Genomic DNA, 15,326 nt, shown 5'->3' with positions numbered 1-15,326 from the left:
CCCTATTAAAAAATGGGATTCAGAGCTAAACAAAGAATTCACAGCTGAGGAATGCCGAATGGCTGAGAAACACCTAAAGAAATGTTCAACATCTTTAGTCATAAGGGAAATGCAAATCAAAACAACCCTGAGATTTCACCTCACACCAGTGAGAATGGCTAAGATCAAAAACTCAGGTGACAGCAGATGCTGGCGAGGATGTGGAGAAAGAGGAACACTCCTCCATTGTTGGTGGGATTGCAGACTGGTACAACCATTCTGGAAATCAGTCTGGAGGTTCCTCAGAAAATTGGACATTGAACTGCCTGAGAATCCAGCTATACCTCTCTTGGGCATATACCCAAAAGATGCCCCAACATATAAAAAAGACACGTGCTCCACTATGTTCATAGCAGCCTTATTTATAATAGCCAGAAACTGGAAAGAACCCAGATGCCCTTCAACCGAGGAATGGATACAGAAAATGTGGTACATCTACACATTGGAATATTACTCAGCTATCAAAAACAATGACTTTATGAAATTCGTAGGCAAATGGTTGGAACTGGAAAATATCATCCTGAGTGAGGTAACCCAATCACAGAGAAACACACATGGTATGCACTCATTGATAAGTGGCTATTAGCCCAAATGCTTGAATTACCCTAGATGCCTAGAACACATGAAACTCAAGACGGATGATCAAAATGTGAATGCTTCACTCCTTCTTTAAAAGGGGAACAAGAATACCCTTGGCAGGGAATAGAGAGGCAAAGATTAAAACAGACACAGAAGGAACACCCATTCAGAGCCTGCCCCGACATGTGGCCCATACATATACAGCCATCTAATTAGACAAGATGGATGAAGCAGAGAAGTGCAGACGGACAGGAGCCGGATGTAGATCGCTCCTGAGAGACACAGCCAGAATACAGCAAATACAGAGGCGAATGCCAGCAGCAAACCACTGAACTGAGAACAGGACCCCCGTTGAAGGAATCAGAGAAAGAACTGGAAGAGCTTGAAGGGGCTCGAGACCCCATATGTACAACAATGCCAAGCAACCAGAGCTTCCAGGGACTAAGCCCCTACCTATAGACTATACATGGACTGGCCCTGGACTCTGACCTCATAGGTAGCAATGCATATCCTAGTAAGATCACCAGTGTAAGGGGAAGCCCTGGGTCCTGCTAAGACTGAACCCCCAGTGAACGTGATTGTTGGGGGGAGGGCGGCAATGGGGGGAGGATGGGGAGGGGAACACCCACGTAGAAGGGGAGGGGGAGGCGTTAGGGGGATGTTGGCCCGTAAACCCGGAAAGGGAATAACACTCGAAATGTAAATAAGAAATACTCAAGTTAAAAAAAAAAAATGAAGGGGTTGGGGATTTAGCTCAGTGGTAGAGCTCTTGCCTAGCGAGCACAAGGCCCTGGGTTCGGTCCCCAGCTCTGAAAAAAAAAAATGAAAAAAAATAGAAAAAAAAAAGAAAAAGAAAAAAAATAGTTAAACACGAGATGTCATATTGTACTAAAAAATGTCACTTAAACAACTACATATCTTTGAGCCATGTAAGGTGTCCCATTCTTATATCCCCGGGACTTATGAAGCTGAGGCAAGAAGGTAGCTGTGACAAGAAGCAGGGGATATACAGCAAAACACTGTCTCAAAAAAAGAAAAACTTAAATATAAGAAAAATTACCTGTCTCATGCAGGAAGGGGCAAACTCTTGGCAGGAGAGGAAAACAGCACATGGCAAATTTTGTACTCTTCTAACTTTCCTGCAATTCTGATTTTATTTCAAACTATTTCCATTTTTAAACCCCTCTAGAAAAATATCCTTAACAATTATCCAGATGAAACTCCGATGATGTAGAATTCTTTTATTAATTCCATCCTCTTTCTCTCTTTTTTCTAAGAGGGCTAAAATTAAATAATGTCTCAGATAAATACGTAGAGCAGAATTATCAAAAAAAAAAAAAAAAAAAAAAAAAAAGGCAAACAGCCCAAATTCCAAATCCAGACGAGCCTCGCCCAACCTCTGCTACCAAGCCTGTAACATGAGCAAGCGCATTGGTCTTGTTCCATTCTGGGTCGCGGGGCTCCATTAGGACCCACACAGAAGGACTGTTCCCAGGCTCCCCTTCCTCTGAGAAACTGGATTCTCAATGGGGGCTTTCGCTCCACTGGCCGCCCCCATGCACAGCACCCCAGAATGCTCGTGCATGTTGAGAAGTACTTCCTTCCTTGCTCTAGAAACCCAAGCAGCAGCTTCAGGGTGTGAAGCATCCAGCGCCTGCAGAGAAAAGCATGAGTTGAAAGATCGGAGGACTGGTCGCTTGGAAGCAAGGGAAAAGGACAATGCTAACAGCACCACGTTCCAGAAACATATCTTATACCGAGAGCGTGAGGTGCCTGCTTCCAAGAGAGGGACACTGTAAATGTCTACACGTTCAGCAGTGGATAGAGCTGGATGTGTGGGTAGATGGAACGATTCCCAGCATCACCTCCATAGCACACCGTCAGATCAAGTAGCTCTCCCACCCACCCACCCAAGCCGGAGCTGTTGCAGTGACTTTTACTCAAGAGCAAATGCAGACCGCAGCCTGCCCGGCTCCCAGCCTGCCTCAGAGCCACTTCCCCGCTACAGGCATCTACGAAGATCGCAGTGCAAAAGCCACCAGGTGAAGGCAGTTTGTTACTGCTTCGAATAGGAGCGTTGATTTCTCTGCTCTCCCTTCCTTACACAGTGTGATAATGTTTACTTGATTCCTTATCTCTTTGACAGCTCTACGTCAACAGTCCCTGTGCAGACACCAGGTTTCTGAACACTCAAACCCCTTCTCTCCCATAAATTTGTAAACTTGTTACCATAGAAACCCGTTCGGTCATGCAAGTGTGGGTTAGCAGTGCCATCTAGTGGCATAATCATGTTTATGCAGCTCTCAAACCGTAAGGCCTTGAGTTTGAGTTTGCGTTTGGTTTGGCTGGGCTTGGTTTAGTTTAGTTCGGCTTCACTAGCTACCTATAGCCTCCTTTATTATTCTAGAGATCTGATCACCCACACCAAGCTCTTCAAAGCCTTTTTCTTCCCACAGACATCAAACAGCAGCCCGTCTCTTTTTCTGGATGCTCGGCTTGACCATTTCATTTCTGGCTCTCTGTAAGTCCAGAATCACTGCAATCCCTCGGGGCACCAGAAATAAGCGAGTCTCCCTGTGTTGTTGGTCCATTTATTCAGCCATTAATCTGTTTCTTGTCAGTTAAATGCATTTGTGATAAACCCAGCGTCACTGATATCTGTCCGTGTCACTTTAAGAAAGATCGGCCAAGGGGTTGGGGATTTAGCTCAGTGGTAGAGCGCTTGCCTAGGAAGCGCAAGGCCCTGGGTTCGGTCCCCAGCTCCGGAAAAAAAAAAAAGAAAGTCCGGCAGAGTCCGGATTTGAGATTTCCACTTCTCTTTCTATGTCTCTCATTTCTCTCAAGCTTGTCATTTCTACCCTATCTGTAGTCATGGCAAATGTGTCTGTGCCTACATCAGGCCTTTCTGTCCATAACAAAGGACTTTGCCCTTTATTTATTTCAATAGCACAGGATGCATCCCGTGAGGAGGGGCTGCAGGGTTCTTTATGGAAATCTCTAATAGAGTTTTACAAGGATTTCATTTCCAATTTACCCAGATGGCCAACAGTACTGCAAAGATATCACGCAGTATCTGTGTGCTGCGTCCAGCACTTATGGCACAGATTTATTATAAGGTCTTTTTTTTTTACCTATTTACAATTTTCATCAAGTGATTGTCACAGCACACATACAAACCCATGTGCATTGCTCTCTGGTCTGGGGCATGGAAGAGTTGCATTAGATTAGGTAGTAAGTGTTGATTACATGGGAGAGCCAAGGTGAGTAAGGTTGGCTGTAACACTGTTCTCTCAAAGGTGGGTTAAACAGGCTGAGTACCCAGCAGGATGTCAGTCTTAAGTAATGAGCGTCCTCAGCTCTACCATTAACTCCTTTGTGAGTCTCAACAAAAGGCCTCGTCTCTTGGAATGGAAGAGGTATTTTCATAACACTGTTTCTATAAGGACCCTGTTCATTTCTTCTTCACCTCACAGGGAGTTGATTCTGTAAATTCAAAATCTCTTGGCCTCTGCATACCCAGATTGCAAAGGACTTGTGAGGTGCTATCCAGGCAGGATGGGCCTGGGAACAACCTGTACTCAGGGTCTTTAGCAGCCCTTGCCTGCACCAAATCCACTTAAGTGTGCAGCTGGAAGCCACACCAAGAATGCCTTGCCCACCTGTCCAATAAGGGGCCACTCTCAAGTCCAGGTCACTGCTGTCCTGCCTGATCATCTTCCCCTGAGCAATGGCAGCCTGTGATACAAGCCATGGACGGAAACCATTAGTGAACATCTCCAAATGATAATCTGTCAACCAAGGTCTATTACCCTAAAGGGCCTGGCCTATTTGAAGCATGTGACATATCAGATGAGAATGTAGGCTTCAGGCTCCAGACATGCCAGGAGTGGACAGAAAGACTACAGACAGTAGTAGTAAGGGTGATGTGGATCAGCTATCTCTCCATCAAAGCACTTAGATAAGATGAATTGCATGGTTCTTGGATGTGTCAGATGTGGAGATGGATCAAAGACATAATCCATAGTTGCCCACATCCATCTTTCTGCAAAACAAGAGCAGAGGGAAGTAAAGGCAAGTGGGGGCCCCATATTAGTTCCGGAGGGAATTTACTACCAAATGAGTTTTAACCCTAACAGCAAAACCTCCATTCCAAACTTTCCCAAAACCGTGTCACCAGCTAAGGAGAAAGTGTTCCAATGCATGCACCTACTGGAGGCACCGTCCAGAAATGATACTTGGTTATACACAGAGAACCCCGTTCTCAGGCAAAAGCACCATGTATGGCTTGTCACCACCCCACACTGAGCCAGCCCTACCACTCACCCCAGCAGCCTCCCCACACTCTGCTCCTGATGTGGCAACCATAGTTGTCTCTGGCCTCTGCCCCACCCACTTTAATCTTATCATTGGGCCACGAAATTTGACACTAAGGTACCCTGGGCATAGCAGGGGGCAAGGGTCGCACTGTCCTGGGTCTCACGGAAGCACTTTAGAAATAGCACATGGGTGTGTTCCCAGGGGCCCCAAGCGGACTGCCAACCTGCTCTTACCTGTGCAGGGCAGGATGACTGGCCTCTGGCCTAGAGTCCTTCCCTAGAGAAGCTGGTTGTCTCCAGATATCTAATACTTGACAACATAATGTACTTGCAAACACTAAGACTGCTCCCTGCAAAGTAAAACCTCTAAAACCAAATCCAAGGTACAAATGTTATATGTAAATGTTTTCCCTCCTGGGGGTCTGTGGTGGGTGCTGTGGCCCTGGAGTCAGCAGAAACGTCATGTGGGCAGTGTCCACTAAGCTTGCATACAGTACCCTGCCCTGACTTCATGCCCTGAGCTGCAGGCTATTGAAATGGTTTCCATGCAGTAAGCTTCTGTGTTGCAGAGAACAAGCATCTCTTACAGGAATGAGGGGGAACCATCCTGCTGTGAACGGAGTTGTAAAACAAACCACCCCTCCATGAGACTGCTGTATGTGCCTCCTGTGTAATGATGGTAATGGGTGGCCCACTGAAAGACACAGGGCCAGTAAAACCCTGCTTGGACCCTCACCATGCAGACACCAGGCTACAACACCCCACTCCTGCTCCTTCAGGCACTCTGAATGACCTTCCTCCTCATGGCAAGGCAACTGGGGACCCACAGAAGAGAGAGCACTCAGGGCTTGGGTGGGTGGCCATGTCAGCTGCTGCCCTGCCCAGAAATCAGCCCTGAAGATGACCTCAGCTTTTCGCCCCCCAAGGCTGTTTCACGCTGCACATTGGGTAGTGTACATTCCTTCTGCACTGGCCCACGCTCCTCGTCTCAGCCCTTTAAGGGATGTGAAAAGGTCTGGTGCTCTGTGTCTGCCCGATGCTCTCCATTTTCCCCAGCCAAAGCAGGCAGCAGCGGTGATCAACTTCTAGAACCCTCAAGCTGTCTCTGCCACTATATGAGGCAGACATTATAGGGGCCGTCTGCAGGCCAGAGGGGTAGGCTGAGCCCTCCTGTGGCCTGTGCCAACCCTGATCTAATAAAAGGACTCTCTGACGGCCTGCATCTCCTAAGGGAAGACCCCATAGGGTACCTTGTGTTCTGCCTCCAGACCCTCAAGACTTAACAGTGAACTCGCTGCAACCTTCATCCCCCAAAATCATCTCGAGATGGGAGGTCAGGGAGGGGTGGTTCTCCATTCTACATCCACCTCCATGCGCATGGGGTGAGGAGGTCAGTCAAGGACTGTACTATCCAGGGATGATATAGAAAGGCCAAGGCTAGAGGCCCTAGATCAGTGGTCCTCAACCTTGTGGGTCACAACCATCAGAAAATACCTATTTCCGATAGTCTTAGGAACCCCTCCCCCCACCCCGCCACCATAAATGTATTTCACTGCTACTCCATACCTGTAATTTTGCTACTAAGCAGTGTCTCAGGTCCTAAGACCATCAGAAGAAATATGTTTTCCAATGGTCATGCCCCACAGGTTGAGAACCACTAGCCTAGACAGTACCTTACCTTTATCACCCTAGCCATGAAGCCTCCAAGTAGTGGAACCAAGGCCTAAGTTATTGTCCTCATGAAAGAATCATGTTTCCTGTGTACATTTTAATCAAAGAAAATGTCTTGGGATTGTATGGGGATAAAACTTGTTTGAAATTTTGAAAAAGAACAGTTGAGGTTTGCTTACTGAGGGGCTGTTATTAATACTGGTATGAGAAGACAGAAGGGAGACTCTGGGGGGAGATGGGTGGGCTTGTGCGCTATCTTCTCATTTCCAAACTCACACATCACCTCACACTCTGGCCAAAAAGATGAGCTCGTTTTCTGTCCGTTAATTCCCAGATCACGACATTTCTAAGCAGTTGTGTAAATAAGCAGACAATAAATTAGGGGCTCCAGATGGAGTGGTCTTCGCAGTTACTTTCAAGTCTCTGTCAAAATATTGAGCTGGTCTGTGTATCTTTCTTAAAATGTTAACTTGTCGTTGAATGCAAACATTTCCCTGAGTGATGTCAATCACCCCACATTTGCTAGATGCAGCTTCCGTGGAGCATTTCTTCCCAGCTTATTGAGGAGACACCAAACCCCAAGTCCATTATATAAAGTCTAGACAGGCTATCTGGGCAAAGGAAGAAGCCCAGGAGGGACCCACACACTTCCCACCCCAGCAGAAAGCATCGGCCCCAGCCTCCCCAGTCCTGAGAGGAAAGTAGCAGGAAAGCCACCCCCTGAGTTGTAAATAGACTCTGAGGCAATTTGGAGGGCTGGGAGGAGGGCCAGCCACATGGGGCTATTTCTGGAATGTGTCTATTCTCCAGGGCCAGATAAGTCAGCCTTGACTCCACAGAACTCTCATTTCCTGAAAACTGTGTGATGCAAAAACCGTATTATTGGTTCACAGTTGTTCAGTGTGGGTTTCTTCTCAGTTTTTGGAAGACATGCACAGCATAAAATCAAATATATTTTTAATGCCCTGGGAACGTGCAGTGGGTTTTAATGAGAATGATTAGCCCTGCATAAAGAAGCAAGAAATACAGAGGAGGTAGATTAATCTGCAACAGCTCCTGACATTTGTCCTGAGATGCTATGGGACATTTTGTGGGGTGCTCTACTCAATCCCATAATGCCACCAGAGGAACTCCTTCTGACCTATGAAGAACCCCACCTAGAGCCAACAGCACAGCGTCGAGGAAAAGATTGGGCTACTCGACTTCCTGTCCATCACATGAACCTCCATGCTCAGCCTGTGCACAGCAGGGAAAATGGAACAGAGTGTAAAATACTGATTAGGCCATCAGGGAAAGGAAGATGACTTTGGGGAGGCAGAATAACATCCACGAAAACTACCCACATCTTAATTTCCCGAATCTGAATCTTGTATGGCAGAGGGATTTTACAGATATGATTCTTTAAAAAAAAATTAAGGTACTTCAGATGGAGTAGGTGATTACCCTGAGTGTCTCCAGGGCCCCAACGCCACCACAAGAATCCTCACAGAAGGAGGCAAGAGAACCAATTAGTAGAAGCAGACGGTGCCCAAGGAAGCAGAAGCCAGAGGGCTGCCGGAAGCACCATGCAACAGGAATGCAGGCGGCCCCCAGGGAAGAAAGGAGAATGATTCTTCTCGAAACTTCCAGAAGAACATAGACCTGCTGATACCTGGATTTTATACTCTGGCCTTCAAATTTTAAGAACAAAACTGGACCGTGTTTAAACCCCCTAAACATGTGGTGTGCTGTTACAATGGCCGCCTTAGTTAGGGTTTCTATCACTGCGATAAAACACCATAACCAAAAGCACCCTGGAGAGGAAAAGCCTTATTTGGCTTGCCTTCCACATAATAGTCAATCATCTAAGGAACTCAAGGCAGGAAGCTGGAAGCAGGAACGGGTCCAGAGACCATGGAGGAACGCTGCTCACTGGCTTGCTTGCCACGGCTTAGTCAGCCTGCTTCCTTATACCACACAAGACCACCACCCAGGGACGGCACTTCCCCCTCCTCACCCTGACCCCAGTGAACTGGGACCACGCTCATCAATCATTAATCAAGAGAATGCACTACAGACTTGCCTACAAGTAAATCTGTAAGGAGCATCTTCACAGTTGAAGTGCCTCTTCCAAAGTGACTCCAGCTTGTGTCGATTTGACAAAAAGCTAACCAAGAGCACGGTCACGGGAAAGTAATGCCTATTCCCAATCACACAATTTACCTGACAATCAGTCTTGCCGTAGTGTATATATTAGTAAGGGATTGGGAAAGTCTACACTGAAGGTAAGTGAGCTGTTCTCAATAGTTGAGGAATAGCATCAGTTGAGACAGTTCAGGAAGTCCCTAGGCAGAGGGAACAGCAGGGACAAAAGCATATAGGCACAGAGTGCAGAACAAGTCCATGGCGTGGGGCAAATGCAACATAAGTCTATGAGCAGCCCTGTGCCTCCATGGATCTGCCACAGTTCCACAGCTCCCAGCTGCTGCAGCAAGAGGCTCTCCCTAGATTCTTCAGTCCTGGGATGATGAAAGCTGTCATACTACCATCTCTGGACATCTATGCAGACCTAGGATGCAAGCGACAAGTCTGCAACGAGATGCTTAACCAGGTCTAACACAGAGATGGCCCCGGGAACCTGGCTATGGAGACGAGACTGCGCCATTTTCTCAGGAATCTGAAGAAATCCTCAGAACCTAAGACAGTGGTGATGTGTAGCCCTTTCTCAGAGACTCAAACGACCCAAGAGTTCAGAGGTAAAATCTAAAGCAGGGCTCAAAGCCTCAGTCATCTACAGAAACACCGTTTGATATATTTGAAAATTAAAACGAAGACCAAAAGAGACACAAAAGACGCACAAAGTACCCAAACTGTAAATAAAGGCAGGACCACAGTGAGCCATTTTAGAGCTGGCCCTAAGTGTGAAGGTCCAACGTTTTGATCCTGTCTTTAGAACGCCAATGTTTTAAAGTCCCATCACATTGCACTAAAATAGTCTTTCCCTTCACTTCTGAGGACTCCAAAGCCGTAGCCTCATGTTTCAGGCCTTCCTGGCATTTCCTTGATGTTCTAAAGGTGCCATGTGCATGTTAATTGGTGTGACCTTCGGCAGCCTGTGTAAGAAAGCCAGAAATTCAAAGGGAATCTAGGGCAGGGGAGGATTGTTCTATGACAATCCATGCCAAGGTAGAAAAGCCAGTCTGTGCTGCCTGGTATTGCGGAGGACAGTGGGCGGGGCTTCTGCTCACTTGCCTGTAGGTCAGAGGAAGGTTGGAAAGGAAGATAGCGGAAGGATCTCTTCCGATCTGTTTGGGAATCCAAGGTTTCCCTGGCCAGGTATGGTGTAGAGAGGTGACCTGTTTCTATCTGTCTGGAAAACAGGGGTCCATGATTTCCCCGGACCATAGGTGCGCTGGAGAGACTGTTAGAGAGAGGAGGCTGCAGAGGGTGACCCAGTAGGGGGAAAGAGGTGGGGAGAAGTCAGGAATAGTGCAGCGGAAGAGTCATCTGCACCAGGAAATAATAGGATCTGAGATCTCCTCGCTGTCTTAGAACCTAACAGTGGGTCCTTCGGGGAGCAGCCTTTAAGTACACAAGTGTCCTCTTTAGAGAGAGATAGGAACAAGGCCCGGTTACAGCGAAACACCTCAGCCTGGGCTTCCTCTCATCCTCAGCCCAGCCCTACCCTGCAAAACCAGTAGTGGTTCAGAGGGTGTGATGCTGAACAAGAGGCTGGGAAGGGGCGGGCGTCTACCCAGCAGAGCACCAGTGAGTAATGAAGGTTGAGTTGTAGAAACTGTTTAAGCTGCCTAAGAAATGGATGTCCTGTTTCTGATTGAATTTGGGCCTTTCAATGCATGAAAATGAGGCTAACTAGGCTCCGAAGAGGCTGAGGAAGGTAAGATGGGCTCCAAGATCTTCAGAGTGTGACAGAAAAAAAATAAACCACTACCTTACTAGTTTCCTACGGAGCTCAACCGCTTCATGCAACAGACTGGTTACTTTCTAGTAGTCTTCCGCCGTGATCTAGGCTCTAACGTGCACGATGCCGAGGCATGCTGGACACTGGGCCATACAGACTGAAGCACATGACGAGAGTCTCTCTCTGAGGTTTTCAGTCCTGGGATGATGACAATTGTCATACTGCCATCTCTGGAGCTTTCCACATCTTTGGTTTGTTCCTTGAAGTCTTGTCCATAGCTCTGTTGTTAGACCCATCTCCTTCAACAGATGCCCAGACCAACAGCCAAACATTAGAAAAACCCTGCAGAAGATGGGGAAGAAGAATTGTAAGAGGGGTCAAGAATAGTAGAAGAACACAACCCACGGAGTCAAATAACCAGGACTCAGAGGGGCACACAGACTGAGTTAAAAATCAGGTCTGCCCTAGGACCTCTGCATATACGGTATGGTTGTATAGGCTGGTGTTCTTGTGGGACTCCTAACAAGGAGAGCAGGGGCTAACTCTGACTCTTCTGCCTGCTTTTGGGACCCTTTGCTCCTGCTAGCTTACCTTGTCCAGCCTTGATATGAGGATTCATGACGAGTCTTCTTGTAATTTGTCAGGTCATGTTTAGTTGATATTCCTAGGGGAGCCTGCTCTTTTCTAGGGGGAGGGCGAGTGAGTGTGGGGTAAAGGGAAGGTGGGCGAGCAACCTTGGAGGAGAGGAGAGAGGGGAAACTATGGTCAAGATGTACTAAGAGTAAAGAAAAAAGTAAAAAGGTTTTTCTCCTCCAAGAAATCGAGTTGGTAACTACCTAGAGTCTTCACACAGTAAGGGAAGGTACTCTATACACTACCAAAGGAGAAAGGTAAACGCCCTTCAATCTATTATGATGACCTACCTGCAAGATGTGTTTGTGCAATAGTGTCACAACGCTTGTAAAAGTAGTCAACCCATATCCATGGGATGGAATCCTTACCTAATGCTGCTTGGGTAATCAAGAACTCGAGACTAAATAGGCCAGGAGCCTGGGGGAAATCAAATACTACTGTTCTGCTAAAGTAATGGAGGGGAATGACTTGTAATGTCATTCTGTCACACTCACAAATCAGTGTCATGCTCAGCCATCATCAGAGACACTTCCTCCTGCAGCAGATGGGGACAAATGCAGAGACCACAGCCAGACATTATGCGGAACACGAGAGACCTTGGAACAGTCAGCTCTAAATGGACTGTCTCCATCAAATCTCTCCCCTCGAGGATCAGGGAACTCTTGTGGAAGAGGAAGAGGAAAGAAAGTAAAAGCCAGAGAGGATGGAGGACTCCAAGGAATCAAGACCTTCTAGACGTAATAGAGCACAGGTCTGCACCAGATGGGATCCTAGAACTGAGAGGAAAAGGGGACACTAGCCATCATGCCTAACCCAGAAGCCATCTCCAGTACATAAGTCCTTGCAAATGAAAAATTAGTTAGGGCATCTCCCTCGGGAAACAAACAAGTCTTAAGGGCAGGCCCCATGCCCAGCCAACAGCAAACTCTTTGGTTGTTTTGTCACATTCCAATTTGTTTGTTATTTATTCTATTGTATTCTACTTTGTTTTATTAATCCTTAAATGTCTGTTTGTTTTCTATGGAGAGACAGAATGGATGGGAAGAAAGGTGGGGAGGAACTGGGAGGAGTAGAGGGAGGGGAAACTATAATGAGAATATATTGTATAAAAATCTATTTTCAATTTTTTAAAAAGAGTTATCTGAATGAATTCTTTCATTCCCTGAACGAACTATATTTCCTGTCTAGACACTAATACATGTAGGAAGTCTTTCCCTTTGACTACAGAGATGAGGCAAGAGTGGGTGGAGGAGCAGTGACATTTGAGGGAGGATGAAGTGCAAGAAAGAGGAAGTGCTCCTTCCTTCGCCTTGTGTTTTCTTTAGAAAGGAAGATAAATTTAGAGATTAAAGTGGAAGACAGACAATGAAGTTTTGGAATCACCAGTAAGCATGGAAGTCATCTCAGCATATTATTTTTTTAATTAAAGATAAAATAAAAATAAAGTAAAAAAGGTTGGAGTCATAAAAGGGCGCGACTCTGAATTTTCACCTGATTCCCCTCCTCCATGTGGGGTGGCTGAGTCAGATCCTGTGCACCTCCAGGGCTTTGCTCTGTGCATTTAGGAATCCGTAAGCAGAAGAACAATGGAGGTGGTTGTTCAAGAGGTCTGAGCCCAGGAGTTGAAGAAGGCACATTGTAAACCTGACAAAGGGATTGACTGACCGAATGAACAAATAGTGTGAAGGGACCTCACATTCTTACCTCACACCTCGGAACACTGTGGGGTGAGAAGCACCAGAGGGAAGCCGATGATTCATGACAAGTGAAAGGTCAAGGAGCTGAATCAAATAATCCACAGACTTGCAAACTCTTGGCTTTTATCACTTGAAATAGCAAGGCAATGTGGTATAAACGGTTCCTCCATTGCTTGGAGACAACCATCAGACGGAGCTCGGAGACCCTGGTTGGGGAGCTGGCGGAAGGATTGGAGGAGCTGAGGGGGATTGCAAACATCAGCTGGCTGGACCACCCAGTGCTCCTAGGCACTAGACCACCAACCAAGGAGTGTACAGGGAGGGAGCCATGGCTCCAAATACAGAGGTAACAGAGGTTGGCCTTGTCTGACAATAGGAGGGGAGTCCCTTGGTCCTGTGGAGGTTTGATGCCCCAGCATAGGGGAATGCTGGAGGGGTGAGGTGGGAGAGGGTGGGTGGGTAGGGGAGCACCCTCGTAGAAGAAAAGGGAAAGGAGCAGAGGGAGGTTGTGGGATGGGGAGGATAGTGGAGGGGTAACCAGGAAGTGAGATATCATTTGAGATGTAAGTGAATCGAATGATTAATAAAAAGAAAAAGAAAAAAAAAGATTTCTCTATGACTTTCTATTTGGCCGATCATTGACATTCACTGAGTCTTTGTTTGCTCTGGAACAAAAGAAAATGAATCTACCTTATCACCCCGAACAAAGCACTTGGCCCCGAGCTCCATAAAGGAGCTCTATAAAGGCCACTTTATTGAAGGTTTGCTTTGATACGACCTTCATGGGCCTATACAGTACCAAAGTGTCTGGATGGAAAAGAAATGCAAACACCCCTTACAGGACTTTGAGCACTGTGGTATCAACACTGTGTGTATTTTTAAGTATTCCCTAGACCTGGGGGTCACACATCACAGCTATTGCAAATGACTCCAAGTGAAGCATAGAGAGGGCATGGGGAGACAAGTGCTGCTTAGACACCAACGCCCTGGAGTGACAGAGAATCAAATCCTGGGCAAATGGGAGATAATGCATCTGTCACAGAAGATGTTGGGAGCTGAGCAGCTGGGCTGACACTCGAGGGATCACCTTGCACCCACCATGGGAAAACCCCAAAGCTTTCTGCAAAAGAAACTATCTATAGCTCTCAGCCTGAAACCCCTGCTCCGTGAGGATAAAATGGGGGATGAAAGGAGGCAGGGGAAGAAAGATGAGGCAGAGGTGCAAGTTTAAATTTCAGCTCGAGTCCAGACAGAACAAACTATCATGGTTCCACGTGGAGGGGTTTAATGAGAGAAGAAGAGTAGAGGAGGGGAGGAACAAAGGCTGGCCATGGGCACGTGGAGGGAAGGGGGGAGGGACAAAGAGAAGAGGGCAAGAGAGCAAGAGCAAGAGGAGGAGGAGGGGGCAAGCAGCCCCCTTTATAGTTAGGCACACCTAGATATTGCCAGGCAACCGTGGGGGTGGAGCTTAGACAGAATACCAACATTCCCCCATTTTGGTTTAATTAAAAAAGAAAAATTAGAGGCAATGGTGGAGCAGGAATAGGGTTGTCGTGATCACTAACTACTTCCTGCTTGCTTTGGGAGCAACGAGTCTCTAGGGAATCTAGAGAAGTGGGTATGGGGATGTTTGTCCAGTCCTAGAGTTGGCTGTTGCCTTGTTGTCCAGGGTCTGTGGAACCATCTGAGGAGAGGTCAGAAGGAACAGGTCCAATAGAAGCGTCGGTGTCTGTGAGAGGAGATTGGAACATCTGGAGGTCGCTTCTCTGGAGCTGTCCTGGGTGTAGTAAGCGCCTGGACTTGACAAGATGCTAGAACACACACATATATATATATATATATATATATATATATATATATATATATATATATATATATATTTATTATAGGCAGGGAATAAGATTAAGTGCATTTGGGAGGAAAGAAAAATTTTTTTTCTTAAATGTACATTTGAAACCCATGCTGGCGCCTGCATATCCAAGAAGGCTGACGGAGCAGAAGTAAGAGATATGCCGAAGGCCGGGGTGGGTGCTGGTCCATGTTGTTGGACAGTATGCTGATGTCTGTAAGAAGACTCAGTGGACCTGGGACTTCCCCATCTCCTCACCAAGAGCATCTGAGAGCTTGACTTCCTCACAACCCAAACAGTCTCCATTAGGCCTCTGCCCTGACCTGCAGCATTCTGGACTAGTTCTCTTCTCTCATTGGTGGCCAAGTGTAACTTGTGTACAATAAATCACCTTCCTCACTCTCCTTTTTTTTTCTTTTTCTCACCATTTTATTTCATTTTTAAATACCACTTTTAATCAATTATTTGAAAGTTCCACGCCATGTATTTTTATACACAGCAGAATTTCCTGGGGTGTAAAGTAAAATAAAGTTATGTCATTTCCATGAAAATGGATGGAATTAAAAAGCAGAATGTTATACAATATATTCTGATCATAATCTTTACCACCTCCAGCGCCTCCTAGATCCCCATCTCCTCTC

The sequence above is a fragment of the Rattus norvegicus genome, chromosome 1 (genome assembly GCF_036323735.1).
Source record: "Rattus norvegicus strain BN/NHsdMcwi chromosome 1, GRCr8, whole genome shotgun sequence".
NCBI classification, from domain to species: domain Eukaryota; kingdom Metazoa; phylum Chordata; class Mammalia; order Rodentia; family Muridae; genus Rattus; species Rattus norvegicus.
This window is presented reverse-complemented; position numbering follows the sequence as displayed.